General features: G+C 43.4%; 1 protein-coding gene across 1 annotated transcript in view; it reads left to right on the forward strand.

Annotated features, from left to right (window-relative positions):
• Window positions 1-15,819, forward strand: part of LOC134345011 (transcription factor COE3-like) — a 496,949-nt gene that overhangs the window by 214,716 nt on the left and 266,414 nt on the right. The window lies entirely within an intron of this gene.

Consider the following 15,819-nt stretch of genomic DNA (forward strand, 5'->3'; position numbering starts at 1 on the left):
TTTTTCACATGAACATTGAAATATCGAACCGTACCGTGAAAGGTCTTGTTTGCCTCTACGACCAACGCAGCCCGAGGATGTGCCGGGCACAGCCAACATAGTACAACTTACTGACCCTAACCCGTATGTCTTGGAATGTGGGAGGGGACCGGAGCACCTGGAGGAAATCCACGCGGTCACGGGGAGAGAGTACAAGCTCCTTACGGACAGCAGTGAGAATAGAGCAAACACGAGGAAATCTGCAGATGCTGGAAATTCAAGCAACACACATCAAAGTTGCTGGTGAACGCAGCAGGTCAGGCAGCATCTCTAGGAAGAGGTACAGTCGACGTTTCGGGCTGGGACCCTTCGTCAGTACCTCTTCCTAGAGATACTGCCCGGCCTGCTGCGTTCACCAGCAACTTTGATGTGTGTTGAGTGAGAATAGAGGCCTGTTCACTGATTGTGGTCACTGTAATAGCTAATCAGTATGCTACAATATCCCTGTGACTATGTAGGGTCTACGTTGTCTTCATAATCACATGGATTTCCCCCTGGGGCTCCAGTTTCCTCCCAAAAGACATACGAGTTGTGGTTAGAAAGTTGTGAATGTGCTATGTTGTCACCAGGGGCATTTCAACTTCTGCAGACTGCTCCCAGCATATCAGGTGGCGGGGGGAAGGGATCTCACTGAAATCTGTTGAATATTGAAAGGAAAAGATAGAGTGGATGTGGAGAGAATGTTTCCTATAGTGGTGGAGACCAGGATCGGAGGACACAGCCTCACAGTAGAGATGAGGAAAAATTCCTTCAGCCAGAGGGTGGTGAAATTGTGGAAATCATTGCCCCAGATAGCGGTGCAAGCCAAGTCATTGGGTAGATTTAAGGCAGATGTTGATAGGCTCCTGATTAATCAGGGTGTCTAAAGCTTACAGGGATAAGGCAGGAGAATGGTGTTGAGAGGGATGAAAAATCAGCCCTGCTGGAATGGCGGAGCAGACTTGATGGGCCAAATGGCCATATTCTGCTCCTATGTCTGATAGTCTGGAACTGTGTTGGTTGTTGGTGAAAATGATGCATTTCACTGAATGTTTCAAAGCTTTGGTGTGCTATGACAAATAGAGACTCTCTTGTGCTTGTGGCAAATTCAGCTAACAAGAAGCTTATAGACGTCAGTCAGGGGAAGTATTAGATAGTTCACGGTGGGATGGAGTCAAGGGTGCTCACATCAAGGACAGAATTGTGAATGTAGAGTTGTTTGAAGTGTTCCTTCTAGTACTCACTCACTGCCTCGCAGTTCTCAATTGATTCTCCTCCATCCCTACTTCTCAGTGGGATTGGCCCTTGGGTGTTTGTGCCTTAAATGGGTTTGAGAGCACAGAAAATCCCACACATCTTTTTTTTTCATTTTCAGGTTTATTATCATTGACATATGTTGTGAAATGTGTTGTTTTGTGGCGGCAATACAGTGCAAGACATAAAAATTACTATAAGGTAAATCAATTAATCAATAAATAAGCAAATTAATAAATAAGTAATGGAGAGTCTATTGACTGGCTGCATCATGGCCTGGTATGGAAACACCAATGCTCTTGTACAGATATTCCTACAAAATAGTGGATACGGCTCAGTATCACAGATGAATCCAGCTATGCCACTGAATGCATCTACACGAAGTGTTGTTTCAGGAAAGCAGCATCCATCATCAAGGACCACCACCCAGGGCACCCTCTCTTCTCGTTGCTGCCCTCAGGAAGAAGGTACAGGAGCCTTAAGACTCACACCACCAGGTTCAGGAACAGTTACTACCCATCAACCAGCAGGCTCTTGAACTAAAGAGTACATGGAGTAGAAAACTAGAGGGCTATGGGTAACCCTGGGTAACTTCTAAAGTAAGTACATGTTCGGCACAGCATCGTAGGCCAAAGGGCCTGTATTGTGCTGTAGATTTTCTGTGTTTCTAAAGGGGATAACTTCACTCAACTTCACTTGTTCTATCATTGAAATATTCTCACAACCTATGAACTCAATTTCAAGGACTCTTCATCTCATGTCCTTGATATTTATTGTTTATTTATTATTATTATGTCTTTATTTGTGTAATTGCATAGTTTGTTGTCTTTTGCACACTGGTTGAACGCTCAGGTCAGTGCGGTCTATCATTGATTCTTTTATGGTTACTATTCTATTATGGATTTAGTGAGCATGCCTACAAGAAAGTGAATCCCAGGGTTGATATCTCTGAACCCCATTCTCCTTCCTTCTCCACATAATCTTTGACACCCTGACTAATCAAGAACCTATCAGCCTCAAATATGCTTTAAATATACCCAATGACTAGACCTCCAGTGCTGTCCTCGGTAATGAATTCCACAGATTCACCAGCCTCTGGCTAAATAAATTCCTCCTCAGTTCTGTTCTAAATAGATACCCTTCAATTCTGAGCCTTGGCCTCTGGTCCGTAACTCCCCCACTATAGGAAACATCCTATCCACATTCACTTCATCTAGGCCTTTCAATATTCAGTAGGTTTCAGTGAGATCCACCCCCCCCCATTCTTCTATTCTGCAGCATGTAGAGACCTAGAGCTATCAAACACTCCTCATATGTTAACCCTTTCATTCCCAGAATCATTCTTATGAATCTCCTCTGATTTCTGTGCTCATCTTCTTGTCCTGTTCAAGTATTTGTACATTGTGATTGTGCAGGGCTTCTCCTACACACTCTGTTCAAAAGCAATCCCTCCTCATCAAATGTTGGCTAGTTTTCTACTCCCCACTTAAGAGCAATGATTACATTGTCCCTTACCATAATGCCATCGGGTATAGGAGAAGAACTAAGCCGTTCGGCCCATCCAATCTGCTCAGCCGTTCACTCATGGATGACATTTCTTTTCCTTTTCTCAACCATGGTAGCATAGCGGTTAGCTCGACCCTATTACAGCTTGGGACATTGGAATCCCGAGTTCATTTCCAATGCTGTTTGTAAGAAGTTGGTACATCCTTCCCGTGAGGGAGTGGGCTTCCTCCAGGTACTCCAGTTTTCGAAGATGTACAAAGATTACTAGGTTGATTGTTCATTGTAAATTGTCCTGTGATCGGGCTGGTGTTATATAGGTGGGTAGCTCATTAGGCCAGAGGGCCTGTTCTGCTCTGTATCTCTAAATAAAAAAATAAAACCAATTCTCCCACCTTCACCTATAACTCTTTATCCCCTTATCAATCAATAACCTATCAATCTCTGCCTTAAATACACCCAATAACTTCGATCGGAACTTTGAAACATTTTTACCGTTCCTATGGTCTGTTCTTTATCAAATTATGGTATTGCTTTGCACTGCTGTAACTATATGTTATGATTATGTGGTGTTTTCAGTGTTAGTCTTTGGTTTGTCCTGTTTTTTTTGTGATATCACTCTGGAGGAACATTGTATCATTTCTTAATGCGTGCATGCATTTCTATATGACAATAAACGAGGACTGAGTGTCCTCATAATCTAATCTAATCTAAATTTAGCATCTACGGATCTTTGTGGCAACGAATTTCACTGATTCACCATCTTCTGGCTAAAGAAATTCCTCCTCATCTCTTTATTCTGATGCTGTGCCTTTGGATCCTGGACCCTCCTACTTATGGAAGTATTCTCTCCATATCCATTCTATCCAGGCCTTTTGGAAACTGGTAGGTTTCAATGAGATCCCACCTCCAGAACCCCTTCAAGTACCAGGCCCTGAGCCATCAAAGGCTCCACATATATTAAGCCTTTCAATCCCAATGTCATTCTTGTGAACCTCCTCTGGACTCTCCCCAGCACCAGCACGTCTTTCCTTAGATACAGAGCCCAGATTGCTCATAATATTCCACATGTGGTCTGAACAGTGCCTTATAAAGCCTCAGCAATCCATCCTTCCTTTCAGTCCTCTGGACATGAATGCTAGCATTTTGAAGTTGTCTTCCTTACCACCAATTCAACCTGCAAATCACCCTATAGGGAGTCTTAAACTAGGATGCCCAAGTGCCTTAACACTTCTGATTTCTGAATTCTCTTCCCATTTGGAAAATAGTCCCGGCCTTAATTCTTCCTTGCAAAGTGCAGAACCACACACTTCTTTACACTGTATTCCATCTGCCACTTCTTTGCCCACTCTTCCAACCTGTCATTGCCTTTCTGCAGGCTCCCCGCCTCCGTAGCACTGCTCCCTATCTACAGACTTTGATAGTATACATGCATACTGCCAAATGAAACAACGTTCCTCCAGACCAAGGTGCACAACACAGTACTGTAGTAATTTTATGTATTGCACTGTGATGCTGCCGCAGAAAGAAAAAGAATTTCATGACATATGTGAGTGAGGATAAACCTGATTCTGATATGGGTCTCTATTGTGGACTGAGAGTGGGAAGGGGGCAGGGAGAGGGGAATAATGATTGGGAGAAGGGAGGGAGAGGGAAACATCTGAGAGACATTCTGTAATGATCAATAAACCAATTTATTAGGAGCCAAATGACCGTACCTTGTCTCTCAGCGTACACCGCCATTCCCAACAGCCTTTGCCCCTGCCAGATTTACAAACTCGCTCTCTGCTCCACGGTGACAAATACAGTACTGTGCAAAATTCTTAGGCGCCCTATGTGTCTGAGACTTTTGCTCAGTGCTGACCATGTAACTCGTACACAATATATAAGTAATATCATGTAATATCAGCACTAAAATTAATAAATAATAATATTCATCTATGACACAAGTTAAAAAGTAAACAGTAAACTGTAAACATTATAACGCTAATGACACTTCATACTTGATGAGACCTGGGTGGTGGCAGGGAGTTCAGCCGTCTCACGGTCTGGGGAAAGAAGCTGTATCCCATCCTAACAGTCCTTGTCCTAATGTTACAGTACCTCCTGTCTGATATGAGGGGATCAAAGAGATTGCTAGACAGATGGGACAATGCCAAGTCTCCTGTGCACGCAGCGCTCCTGGTAAATATGTCGGATGGGTTGATGGGTGTGTGCGCTCTGTCCGGAAACCAGAAAGGTACTGATGAATCCAGTCGAAATGCTGGCAGACAAACATGAGTGACAGGACTGCTGTATCTCCCCCTGCCCCCTCCGAGACTCCTTTGTGAGGCGGGAGTCAATTATTGAGTAGGCGTTCCAGCTAACGACCAACATACCGTTCCGAGTGTCAGAGCGCGGGATTGCTACCCACCGAATGCACCTGTTCGCTCTAATGATGGCACCTTGTAGGATGCTGAGGGTCGAAGGTCAGTCATCGCAGTATTCAGAGCAGTCAGTGATGCGTACTCGGCTGCCTAATTGCCCTTAGCTCGATGAAAATCTGGCGCTCAAGCACAATACAGGATGCGTAATGATGCATTGCATGGGCACAGGTAAACTGCCCCATACTGAATAAATATGAGGCTGACTCTGAAGGTCAGTTGAGGTCATGAGACATCTGCATTGCATTTCTATTGCGCTTTGACTCGAACCTCGCATGTTTCACCACCTCCTGCACAAAGCAAAAGCCTATAGCACTAAATTAGTCACACTAATAATGGCAGACTGACCCGATAATTGGCCTGGTACAGCCAATTTCTATGTGCGAGAATGCAAGAAGCTGCAGAGAGCAGTGGGCTCAGCCCAATACATCACGGACACATCCCTCCCCCATCGGTGGGGTATCTACATGAGCTGCTATCTCAAGAAAGTAATGTCCATCATCAAAGTTCCCCACCATCTGGTCCATGCTATCTCCTCCCAGCTACCACCGTGCAGGAGGTACAGAAGCTTGAAGTCCCACACCACACCACCAGGTTCAAGAACAATTACTGCCCTTCAACCGTTCAGTTCGTGAACCAAACTGCACAACCTCAGCATGGCAACACTAAGTTTGATTTGACCACTTTGCATTACAATGGACTTTGTTTTAATTGTATCTTTCCTTGTAAAACAGTTAATATTTAATTTACGGTTTGCTTGTGGTAGTTGTGCCCCTGATGCTATGTGACTGTGATGCTGTTGCAAGTAATTTTTCACTGCACCTGTAACACATACATGTAACTTATGCAAATGACAATGAACTCGATTTTGATTTCACTTGTGAAAATACTAGCGAAGGAATTGCTATCAGCCGAGAACAATGGAGTGCTTCGTCTTCAGAAGGTCTTTGAGTGAGCTCAATGTCAGCTAGACCGAGGAGCTGGTTATTGACTTCAGGAGGAGGAAACCAGAGATCCATGAGCCAGTCCTCAGAGGAGGATCAGAGCTGGAGAGGATCAACAACTTAAATGTCATAATTTCAGAGGACCTGTCCTAGACCCAGCAAATAAGTGCAATTACGAAGAAAACTTAGCAGCGCTTCAATTTCCTGAGGAGTTTGCGAAAATTCAGCATGACATCTGAAACCTTGACAAACTTCTATAGATGTGTGGTGGAGAGTACATTGACTGGCTGCATCACAGCCTGCTATGGAAACACCAATGTTACAGAAGAGAAAATCCTACGAAAAGTAGCGGATAAGGCTCAGTCCATCAAGGGTAAAGTCCTTCCCACCAACTGAGCACATCTACATGAAATGCTGTCGCAGGAAAGCAGCATCCATCATTAAGGGCCTCCATCATTCAGGCCATGGTCTCTCCTCACTGCTGCCATCAGGAAGAAGGTACAGGAGCGTCAGGAGACACACCTTCGGGTTCAGGAGCAGTTGTTACCTGTCCACCATCATGTTCTTCAACCAAAAGAGATAACTTCACTCAACTTCACTCAAGCATCGTGAGTTGGTGACACTGCATGAGGTTTAAAAAGAGCTTGGGGGCCTTTGGAACACTTTGGCAGGCTGCAATTGTGATCTTTTAGGCACTTGGCAGGGGTCAATAAAAAGAAAGGGTAAGCGGAGTGGCCATTGTTGGAGTGGGCTTGTGTTAGACTGGTCAGAGTTTGCTTCAATGGGCTTGGACACAAAGAGGCACAGGCTAGAACTTAAGCCTGAGAAAGTAGAGGTATGACAAGTGTAGGCAGGATGCAGGTTTATGCAGTCAAATGTTCCTCCTGTAAGATGTGGGATTACAGAGTAAGTAACATTCTCCCTGATGACTACATCTGCAGGAAGTGCACTCAACTTCAGCTTCTGACTGACAAAGTCAGAAAACTGGAGCTACTGCTGGATGCTGTCAGGTCCATCTGGGAGAATGAAAACTTCATAGATGAGACTTTTGCTGAGGTGATCACATCCTGAGGGCAGGCCTCAGTTAGTAGGTGGGTAACCACCTGGAGAAGCAAGAGGAGTCAGCAGTCGAGCTCTCAGGGGGCAGCAGCAGACAGGCCAGTGGCACTGTGGCCAGCCCAGAGGCTCAGCAGGGAAAGGTAAACTCGGGCAGAGATCTAGTGATAGGAGACTTGGTAGTTAGGGGGATGGACAACAGATTCTGTAGCCGCAGAAGAGAAGCCAGGATGGTGTGTTGCCTCCCAGGTGCTATGCTCTAGGACTGTTTCAGAGTGGCTGCAGAAGATTCTCAAGAGGGGGAAGGAGCAGCCACAGGTTGTGGTGCTCATTGGCACCAATGACTTAGGTAGAAAGGGGAAAGCGGACTTGTGCACTGAGTCTAGGGAGTGAGGGGAAAAGACTGAAGAACAGGAACTCGAAGGTAGAAATTACTGTATCACTCCCAGTACCACGTGGAATAACAGGGAAGGAATAGGGTGATAGTAGATGATGAGTGGCTGAGAAAGTGCTGCAGGGGACAGGGTTTCAGATTTCTGGATCATTGGGATCTCTTTTGAGGAAAGTATTCCCTGTGCAACAAGGATGGGGTACACCTGAACCTAAGGTGGCCAGTATCCTTGTGGGCAGGCTTGCTAGAGCTGTTAGCGAGAGTTTAATTAATTCGGCAGAGGGATGGGAAATGGAGTGATAGGGCTGAGGATGGGGCAATTGTGTAGTGAAAATGGGAGGAAGGACAGGCAGATGATAGGGGAAAAATATGTTCAGTGAGATGAGTTGAAGTGTAACATGGGGGCAAAATCGAAAGTAGTGATGAATACGAGACCAAAGGTGTTATATTTGAATGCACACAGTTTAGCGAATAAGGTAGATGATCTTGCAGCGCAGGAGATTGGTAGGTATGAGTTTTTGGCATCACAGTTGTGGCTGAAAGAAGATTATAGTTGGGAGCTTAATATCTAATTATACACCATGCATCGAAGGGACAGGGAGGTAGGTAGAGGGTTTGCAGTGTCTCTGTTGATAAAAAATGGAAATAAATCCTTAGAAAGAGATGATGTAGGATGAAAAGATATAGAATCCTTGTGGGTAGAGTTAAGAAACTGTAAGGGTAAAAAGATCCTATGGGCGTTATATACAAGCCTCTGAACAATAGCCAGGATGTAGGATATAAGTTATAACAGGAGATTGAAAAGGCATATAATATGGGCAATGTTACGATAGTCATGGGGGATTTCAATATGCAGGTAGATTGGGAAAATTAGGTTGGTGCTGGATCTCAAGGGAGAGAGTCTGTAGAATACTTATAAGATGGCTTTTTAGAGCAACTTGTATTTGAGCCCACTAGGGGATAAGCTATTCAGGATTGGGTGTTGCATAACTAGATTTGATTAGTGATCCCAAGGTAAAGGGACCCTTGGGAGGCAGTGATCATAATATTTTAGAATTCACCCTGCAGGTTGAGAGGGAGAAGATAAAGTCAGATGAATCAGTATTACAATGGAATTCAGGGAATTACAGAGGCATGAAGGAGGAGCTGGCCAAAGTAGATTTGAAGAGGACACTATCAGGGATGACAACAGGACAGCAATGGCTTGAGTTTCCGGGGGCAATTCGGAAAAAGCAGGATAGATACATTCCAAAGATGAGGAAGTACTCTAAAGGGAAAATGATGCAACTGTGGCTGACAGGAGAAGTTAAAGCCAACATAGAAGCCAAGGAGAGGGCATATAATAGAGCAAAATTTAGTGGAATATTTGAAGATTGGGAAGCTTTTAAAAACCAACAGAAGGCAACTATAATCCGTAAGTAGAGAAAAGATGAAGCATGAAGATATGCTAGTGAATAATATCAAAGGATTATTTTTTAGGGTATATGAAGAGTGAAAGAGAAATGAGAGTAGATATCAGACCACTGGAAAATGATGCTGGAGTGGTAATAATGTGGACAAAGAAATGGCGGACAAACTTAATAAGTATTTTGCGTCTGCTTTACTGTGGAAGAATGTGAGAGTGTCATGGGGCAGAAGTGAGTGTAGTTGCTCTTACTAAGGGGAAGGTACTTGGGAAGCTCAAATGTCTGAAGGTAGGTAATTCACTTGGACTAGATGGACTACACCCAACTGTTCTGAAAGAGGTTGCTGACGAGATTTTAGAGGCAGAAGTAATTATTAATCCTCTCTGTGCCTTGTGGAGCATCGGGCAACAACCTTGCCATTTCCTTCACACTTTGCCTGTTTTTTCACGAGGCTAAGTTGCTAGCTCGATGCTCAATCCAGCTCATGCATGCAAGGAGCCAGCCGGATTTAAACCCTGTACCACTCAACCTGAAGTCTGGTGCTGATGCCACTATACCACTGGCTGGTGTATTAATAATGATTTTTCAAAAATCACTAGTATCTTGAATGGTTCCAGAAGACTGGAAAATTACAAATGTCACTCCACACCTGAAGAAGAGAGGGAGACAGAAGAAAGGAATTTAGAAGCCAGATAGCTTAATTTCAGTGGTTGGGAAGATGCTAGAATCCATTAGTAAGGATGTAGTTTCATGGTACTTGGAGGAACATGTTAAAGTAGGCTGAGGTCAGCATGGTTTCCTTCAGGGGAAATCTTGCCTGACAAATCTTTTGGAATTCTTTGAGGAACCAGTAGGCAGGATAGATAAAGGAGAGTCAGTGGATGTTGTTTACTTGGATTTTCCAAAGGCCTTCAATAAGGTGCCATATATAAGGGCACAGTCCATGATATTACAGGAAAGATACTAGCATGGACAGAAGATCGGCTGACTAGCAGGAGGCAAAGAGTGGGAATAAAGGGGGCCTATTCTGGTTGGTCACCAGTGAATCGTGATGTTCCGCAGGGCACTGCTTCTTTTCACGTTATATATCATTGATTTGGATGATGGCTTTGTGACTAAGTTTGCAGGTGATAGTAAGTTAGTTGGAGGGGAGGGTAGTATTCTGGAAGGAGGGAGTCTGCGGAAGGACTTAGAGAAAGCAGGAGAATATGCACAGAAGTGGCAGATGGAAAATAATGTCGGGAAGTGGTAGATGAAATAATGGCATAGCCTGTTTTCTAAATTTCAAAAATCAGAGGTGCAAGGGGACGTTGGTGCCCTCATGCAGGATTCCTTAACTTGAAAACTGAGTTTGTGGCGAGGAAGGCAAATGCAATGTTAACATTCATTTCGAGAGGACTAAGATATAAGAGCAAGGATGTGATGCTGAATCTTTACAAGGCACTGGTGAGACCGCACTTGGAGTATTGTGAGCAGTTTTGGGTCCCTTATCTAACAAAAGATATGCTGGCATTGGAGAGGGTTCAGAGGAGGTTCATAAAAATGATTCCAGAAATGGAAGGGTTATCATATGAGGAGCTCTTGATGACTCTGCACCTGTATTAGCTGAAATTTTGAAGAAAGAGAGAAGATCACATAAACCTATCAAATACTGAAAAGCCTAGATAGATTGGGTATGGAGAGGATGTTTCCTATAGTGGGTGAGTCTAGGACCAGAGGGCACATCCTCAGAATTGAGGGACATCCATTTAGAACAGAGGTGGGATTATTTTTAGCCATAAGGTGGTGAATCTGTGGCAGTCATTACCATATACAGCTGTGGAGCCTGTCATTAGGTATGCTTAAAGCGGAAGTTGATAGGTTTCTGATTAATCAAATGTTATGGTGAGAAGACAGAATAGGGTTGAGGGGCATAATAAATCTGACATGTTGGAATGGCTGAGCAAACTTGTTGGGCCGAGTGGCCTAATTCTGCTCCTATGTCTTTTGGTCTTATAAATGTGGAGACAGCTGTTGGAGCATGAGAGTAGGAACACAAGGAGCTGCCAATGCTGGAAACTAATGAATAAAGAAAGGGAGAGGTGATGGGCTGGTGGAGAGGAGGGAGGGAACTGATGGGTAAACTGAGTGAGTGATAGATGGAGAAGATCAGGAGGGACTATCCTTCCTCTCTGCCCATTTACAGGGTTTTGACTTGAAACTTTGACAGTTTCTTTCCTCCCCCATGGATGCTGCTTCTTCCATGGTGTTCCTCCAGCAGATTGTTTTTGGTCTTATCTCGGAGCGGTTTGAATCTATGTTGATCCTGAACCAATATATACATTCAGTGGCCCCTTTATTGAGTACACCTGTACACCTGCTTGTTACTGCAAAAAACTAGCCAGCCAATCACGTGGCAGCAACTCAATGCATAAAAGCCTGCAGACGTGCTCAAGAGATTCAGTTGTTGTTCAGGGCAAACATCAGAATGGGGAAGAAATGTGATCTGAATGACTTTGACTGTGGAATGATAGTTGGTGCTAGATGGGGTGCTTTGAGTATTGCAGAAACTGCTGATCTCCTGGGATTTTCATGCAGTACGGTCTCTAGAGTTTACAGAGAATGAAACCATCCAGTGACTGTTCTGTGGGCAAAAACATTTTGCTCCGACACCGCATGCTATTGGAGCAGTGCTGCCAGGATAATCAAGGACACGACCTACCCAGCCAACACACTTTTCATCCCTCTTCGCTCCGGGAGAAGGTTCAGGAGCTTGAAGACTCGTACGGCCAGATTTGGGAACAGCTTCTTTCCAACTGTGATAAGACTGCTGAACGGATCCTGACCTGGATCTGGGCCATACCCTCCAAATATCCTGACCTGCCTCTCGGTTTTTTTTTGCACTACCTTACTTTCCCTTTTCTATTTTCTATTTATGATTTATAATTTAAATTTTTAATATTTACTATTGATTTGTACTCCAGGGAGCGCGAAGCGCAGAATCAAGTATTGCTGTGACAATTGTACGCTCTAGAATCAGTTGTTTGGCGACAATAAAGTATAAAGTATAATGAGTGAAGACAGAGGAAAATGGCAAGACTGGTTCAAACTGACAGGGAGGCAACAGTAACTTAAATAACCATAGGTTAGAACACTGGTGAGCAGAAGAGCATCTCAGAATGCACAACGCACCAAACCTTGAAGTGGATGGGCTATGGCAGCGGAAGACCATGAACATACCCTCAGTGGCCACTTTTCAGGAGGTAGCTAATAAAAGGGACACTAAGTGTAAGTTAATAGACGAGTTAGACAGAATCTAGAAATGCATATGAAATGAAGATTATTTAAAAGATATTTTGACACAGTTATCGATAGGAAAAGTTTTGAAGATGGTGTGCCAATAGCAGACAAGTAGGACAAGATTGGCTGAGTATCTTCCTTCAGCTCCAAAACCTGTTCCCATCCTGTACGTCTCTAAGTTTTTCTGACTATGACTGGCACTGAATTTATTCAAGATCTTACTGAAGGGTAGTTCAGGTCTTTGAGGAGCTGAACAGCCAATTACTGTTTTTGCTACAACAGTATTGGTGCTTCCTAAACCCCCTCCCACCCCCACAACTGATGCTGCTCCACTGACTGCATCATAGAACTCTACAGCACAGAACCAGGCCCTTCAGCCCAACTGGTCCATGCTGTACTGTTATTCTACCTCGTCCTATCAACCTGAACCTGGACCATCGCCCTCCGTACCCCTCCCATCCATGACCTTATCCAAACTTCTCTTAAATGTTGCAGTTAAACCCTCATCCACCACTTCCACTCGTAGCTTGGTCCACACTCTGAGTAAAGAGGTTCGCCCTCATGTTCCCCTTAAATATTTAACCTTTCCTCCTTAAACCATGACCCCTAGTTTTAGACTTATTCAACCTCAGTGGAAAAAGCCTGCTTGAATTTACCCTGTCTATACCCCTCGTAATTTTGTACACCTACTGTATCTATAACCCGTCAATTTTGTAACTGAGTACCTTTGTCAGGCGTTTGTTCATCCAGGTTCCAGAATCTGCTGTTCCTAGTGTTCAAAGTTCAAAGTAAATTGATTATCAAAGTACAGTACAGATATGTCACCATATACAACCCTGAGTTTCATGCTCTTGCAGAAGTTCACAGTAAAGCAAGGAAATACAATAGAATCAGTGAAAATCTGCACACAAAGACTGGCAATCAACCAATGTGCAAACAAAGACAACCTGTGCAATCACAAAAATAAATAAATAAATAAATAATATTGATTAGAATACCAATGTGGAGTCCTTGAAAGTGAGTCCACAGGTTGTGGAATTGGTTCAGAGTTGAAATGGTTCGGAAGCCTGTTGGTTGAAGGGTAATATGTGTTCCTGAACCTGGTGGTGTAGGACCTTAGGCTCCTGTACCTCCTTCCTGATGACAGCAGTGAGCAGAGAGCAAGGTGTTGCTGTTGGGGGTCCTTGATAACTTTAATGGATGCTGCTTTTTTGTGGCAGTACCCCTTGTGAACGTGCTCCATTGTGGGGAGGGCTTTTCCTGTGACGGACTGTGCTCTACCCACCACTTATTTTAGGTTTTTCTGTTCTTGTCCCTCTGAGGAAAGAAATTGCCACTCATCTCAATCCTGAGACCATGCGCTCTGATCCCAGCCTCTCCATTCATGGGAGCAGTTTCTCAGCAGCTGACTTGCTGAACCTACAAAGCATTTGTTCCTTTTTATTTTCCTAAATTCCCCTCAATTTCTCCTTATTGGGCAATCTTTACACCCGGGGTGAGTAATGATACCCAGACGATTACAGAGTCACTGCCATAACTTTATCAGCCATTCAACGAGTGACATATCAAGCCGTGAATTATGAACAAGCTCGTCCAACATTAACGATGAAAGAAAATGCTCAGGAGAATTTTATAAGATGCTATCAATTTTGAAGTGTCTAAAGCAGTTGTGACATAGGTTCCGAAAACAACAAGTCAAGCCTTGCAAATCCAGTGTATTGTTATTTTTTGAAGAGTTAATTAAATCAGAGCAGAATTATATCAGATGCAATATAGTTAGATTTCTGCAGAGCATTTTTGATAAAAACTGAACTTTGTGGGGCTTTTAAAATGAGTTGTGGCTGTAAGATCAACAGCAGATAATCTTTGGCTGACTGAAAGCATCTTTTGAATAAAGTCTCTCATTTAACAGCACCTTTCCCATTCCAGGATGACCCAGAATGTTTTACGACCAAGTGAGTTGTCATCTGTGGTTGTAACATAACGAATACAATGGGGAATTTTCATATTTGATAGATAAAAAACTGTGCAAAAGTCTAGGGCTTATATATGTATATATCTAGGATGCATAAGACTTTTGCACAGTACTGTATGTGAGTGATGATAAGCCTGATACTGATTCTATTGTGGACTGAGAGTGGAAAGGGGACAGAGAGAGGTGAAGGGAAAAGGTTGAGTAAAGGGGAAGGGAGATGGAAAGAAGCAGAAAGAATACAGTGTAAATAGTAATCTCACGTATTGCACTGTACTGCTGCCACAAAAAAAAACAAACTTCATGACATGCAGGACTGTACAAAAGTCTGAAGTAAATAAAGTCTTAGACTTTTGTACAGTACTGTAGTAATGACATGTACTGTACTGCTGAAGCAAAAAAAACAAATTTCATGAGAATTAGTCAGGAAACTGAATTAAAGAACTACGAGGTAATGTAGCAGCTCAGTAAAACTCTGGTTAGGTCATACTTGAGGTAATGTGTTCAGTTCTGATCGCCTCATCATGGGAAGGATGTGGAAGCTTCAGAGAAAATGCTGCCCGGATTGGAGAACATTACTCTAGTGGAAAGTTTTTCTCACTGGAGTGAAGGAGAATGGGGAGCACTTGATAAAGGTGTATAAGATGATAAGAGGCACAGAGCATCCTACCTGGCTGCATCACCATCTGGTATGGGGGGGATGGGGGGGGGCTACTGCACAGGATTGAAGTAAGCTGGAGAAAGTTTTAAACTTAGTCAGCTCCACCATGGGCACTAACCTCCGTAGTATCCAGGACATCTTCAAGGAGTGATGCCTCAAAAAGGCGGCATCCATCATTAAGGACCCCCATCACCCCGATGTGCCCTCTGCTCATTGTTACCATCAGGAAGGAGGTACAGGAGCCTGAAGGCACACACTCAGTAATTCAGGAACAGCTTCTTCCCCTCTGCTATTTGCTTTCTGAATGGACGGTGAACCCATGAACACTACCTCACTATTTTTTTTATTTATATTCTTGCACTACTTATTTAATTTAACTATTTGATATATAGTTACTGTAATTCATTTTTAATATTAATATTTAATCTTTAATTTAACTATTTAATATATATAGTTACTGTAATTCATGTTTTTAATATTAATATTTAATCTTTAATTTAACTATTTAATATATATAGTTACTGTAATTCACAGTTTTTTCCCCTATTATTATATATTGCATCGTACTGTTGCCACAAAGACAACAAATTTCACGACATATGCCGATGATTCTGACAGAGTGGACAGCCAGTGTCCGTTTCTCAGAGTGGCAATGGCTAATAGCAGACTGTATCCTTTTAAGGCAACTTTGAAGTAAGTTTAGAGGAGGTGTCAGAGGTCATTTTTTGTTTACCCATGGAGCAATGCGTGCCTGAAATGAACTGCTGTGGATGGTGGTGAAGACCGATACATTGAGACCCTGCGTTAGGACTGAGGACAGAGAGCGGGGGTTACCAATACCATGAACCAAGAGGTCCATGGATCTCAGGTTGGGAGCCTGTGGGTTAAAGGAAAGATTGGCAGTGTATAGCA

This window comes from Mobula hypostoma, chromosome 4, assembly GCF_963921235.1.
Source record: "Mobula hypostoma chromosome 4, sMobHyp1.1, whole genome shotgun sequence".
Taxonomy (NCBI): Eukaryota; Metazoa; Chordata; class Chondrichthyes; order Myliobatiformes; family Myliobatidae; genus Mobula; species Mobula hypostoma.